The following is a 3,373-nucleotide window of genomic DNA, read 5'->3' as shown; positions in this document are numbered from 1 at the left end:
GGACTTCGTGTTAAAAGCTGGGGTTTGGGGCCACACTTCCTGGATTTGAATTCTGGCCCTACCTCTCCTAGTCTGTGACCTTAGACCAGTCCATCTCGCCTTTCTGTGCCTCAGTTTCCCCACTTAGAGGCTGGGAGGAGGGGCACTGAGGGTGTTTCTGAGCAGGCACTGGGAAGGGCTTCACAGTGCCAAGAGCTGTGCTCACAGGCCTGTGTGCAGGCAGCTGTGTGGGGCGTGGAGCCTGGACCCAGGCATGATTAGGAGGAGAGGTGGAGGAGGGGAGGCTGCGGGGGGCCGGGAGTGTTGAATGAGACCTCTGGGCAGTGAGAGGAGGCGGAGGAGGCTCAGAACCAGAGTCTGGGACTGGGCGGTAGGCCTTGCCAAGTAGGAGCATGTGTCCCCTCTGCCGTGCTCCTGCCACGCTGGGATATGTCCCCTCTGCCGTGTTCCTGCCACGCTGGGATATGTCCCCTCTGCCGTGTTCCTGCCACACTGGGATGGAGGGCGGGACCTGCATATACAGATCACAAAATCAGGACGGTGTGGAACAGGTTCAGAGCACTGTAACCTACACTAGACTGTCCCAGGAAGCCAGACAGCTGTGCGTGGTTCTCGCTGAAGCTGCTAGGAGCTCCTGCGACCGAAGACAGGCGATGGTAGGTGGAGCCCAGTTCCACGAGGCCCTTGTCTTTATTCTCGTGTACTTGTGTTCATATGTGGGACTTCCGTGACTCACCCCAGACTTTGGTTTCAGAAAAGATCTTAAAGTTCCTCTGTTGCAAATCCCCCAACCTGAGGGTTCCAGGAAGCCCTCCTGCAGGGACCCCACTGCAGTTGGTCATGTGGGCGTGGGTGACGTTTTAGAAGGTTCTCTGCAGTCAGAACGTACAGGCAAAAGGACCCATGTCAGCCATTCTCCCCTGTGTGTGGGTGGGCACCCTGCCTGCTGGGGCCTCCCTCCCCTTGGGGGGCTGCTGTTACTCCCCACTCCTGTGCCCTCGTGGTAGAAGGGCTCCCCAGGGTCACATGCACTGGGAGTCCCTGCCTCATAGGTGGAGCTGGCACCTGACCAGTCCGAGTGCCCGGCCTTCAAGGTATGGATGCAGGCGGAGGCTGTAGGCCTCATCTTGGAGTCCCGCCGCAGATCAGCCTCTGTGGGCCCAGCGCTCAGGCCTCTCCAGATCCCTGTCTTCTGGACTGTGGGAAGGCAGCCCTGCGGCCAGGCCTCCTAACCCGTGGCTTTGCCCATTGAGCCCTTGGATCCCATTGGCCTCTGGCTCTGTCCTGCCCTCCAAGTCTTCCTTTCCTCAAAGCCCACTGAAATCTCCAGACGCCCAGCCAAAGTCACCCTCCTCTGTGGCTCCCTGAGCTGGCCAAGGGCCTTACGGGGGTCACTGTCCAGGTGGTCATTTGAGACGTGTGAGCCCTGCTTCCCTGCTTAACCCTGAGGGCCTGTGCAGACCCCGGGGGTGTCTGGTCCTGGCAAGGGGCCCGGGTGCCAGACTCCCCAGGAGGCACGGAAGCCTGACTGTCATGGCACCTCCGGGTGTGCCTCCTGGGAGCCTGCCACCTGGGCTCCCAAAGCCCAGACCGAGCCTGCCATCCTCCATCCGCCTGGCTGTTTCTGCTGATGCTCTGGACCTCCCGACTCACCCCTCCTCCTGGCCTGGCAGCGAGCAGAGACCCCAAGGAGCTCGAGGGAGTCTCTGTTTGAGCAGGGGGTATAGGCTGCAGCTGTTCCTCTGTATACACCCAGCCTCCTGCTCCGCAGGACCGGGTTCCCTCCTGGGCCCAGATTGGGGAGCACTGACCACGTGTGTTTGCGTCTTCCCGGCCAGACGGGGAACCCAGCTGGAAGGGGGTAACCACTCACAGTCAGCTTAGTTCTGGGGGACCCAGAGCAGGGCTCGAGTCACCACTGACCCCACCCCGGGGGGAGGGGCTTTATCTCTCACTCCTGTGACCCTTGGTCTGGTCTGCGTCTGGCCTTCCTTGGCCCATGCCCTCTGCCCACTGGCCAGTGTGCGTCTGATACTGGATGGAAGAGGACTGGAAAGGACTGGGTGTGGTGAGCATGGTCCCTGTCACAGCAGGGCTCGCATGACAGGCCTTGGGGGAATGCCACCCTAAGCCAGGCCCCAGGCAATGGCCACCTTCTCCCTGCCTCAGGACCCCCAAGTAATCTCAGCAGACCAGCCTCGCTGGAGTCCTTGGGCGCAGTGGTTTTCCAGTGTGGGGCCCGGCTGGGGAGGGGGAGCCAGGGCTGTGGTTGGGAGTAGGGTGGACCCTTCGTCCTCTGTCCCCTGGGCAGGAGCTCAGTGGCCCCTCCCCCAGGCCTGCGTGGCTGTGGTCTGGAGCCCAAGCCCTGACGCAAGGCTAACCATAGGCCATGGCAACCCCCACCCCCTCCTGCGGCAGCCTGGCCAGTCCTGTGTCTCCAGGGAGGGCAATGATGAGGGCAGACCTGGATGCAAACCTCAGCCTTGGCAGGGCTGGGCACTGGGCGGAGGGGAGTGGGGGAGGCAGCCTGGGTGTGTGGGAGGGCAAGAGCCCAGATGCAGTTGGGGGGTGGGCGGCGGCCCCCGGCCCCCGGCCCCCGGCCCCCGGCCCCACTTCGTCCTGCTGTGTGTGCGGTCGGGCATGGTCTGGGCGGCTGATCCGCTCCTTGCTGTTGCTGGCCATGGGTGGCCTGGGGCCCTCTGGCCTTGGCCGTGGGGCTGTCCTGGACAGTCCCCAACCTGTGCCTTCTCAGCTGTGGGACATTTGGTCCCATGTTCCACCCAGTCGGAACAGTCAGTCTCGGTGTCCGGGTGCTTCTCCCCTGGTGGGAGCCTCCTGAGCTGCCCTCTTGTCCTCGGTTCAGGGAGGGCCTTCCTGCCGGCCTTTCTTCCCCTCTCCTGCTGCCCGGTCTGTCTCCCCACAGGCTTCGCCCAGCTCTTCTTCCCTTCTGTGCTCTGGGAGTGGGAATCAACCACTTGGCATGCCTCCCTCGGCGAGGTGGGTGGGGCAGGGCAGTGACTGGCCACCTAACCACGTGAGCGAGGCCGGACATCAAGGCGCAGGGGCTCCACGCTTGCCTGGGGTCCCACGGCTGTGAGGTGTTCGGGTTTGAGCCCTGGGCACACAGCTAGAGGGGGTGGGGCGGCGCTGATGGAGGGGCCCCTGCCCGGCCCTGCCCTCCAGCCCTTTGCCCTCCAGGGCTCTTGCCCTTGGGAGACGCCAGGGAGGAAACCCCGCTCAGTAAGGGTGTCCACACTGCCTGCAGCAGCCCAGCTGCCTGGGTTTTGAAATAAGACCTTGCTTGTCAGTGGCCGCCCGAGTGGGAGCAGATCGGAAGGCGCCTGTGTCTCCCCAGCCCAGCGCGCCGTGGCCC

The 3,373-nt window shown here is 63.5% G+C and overlaps 1 protein-coding gene across 5 annotated transcripts in view; it reads left to right on the top strand.

The window, feature by feature from the left end:
• Positions 1-3,373, top strand: part of SEPTIN9 (septin 9) — a 159,464-nt gene that overhangs the window by 87,145 nt on the left and 68,946 nt on the right. The window lies entirely within an intron of this gene.

This window comes from Tupaia chinensis, unplaced genomic scaffold (assembly GCF_000334495.1).
Source record: "Tupaia chinensis unplaced genomic scaffold, TupChi_1.0 Scaffold000159_1, whole genome shotgun sequence".
Lineage (NCBI taxonomy): Eukaryota > Metazoa > Chordata > Mammalia > Scandentia > Tupaiidae > Tupaia > Tupaia belangeri.
The sequence above is the reverse complement of the archived record's forward strand: the minus strand, read 5'-3'. Positions and strand labels throughout refer to the sequence as shown.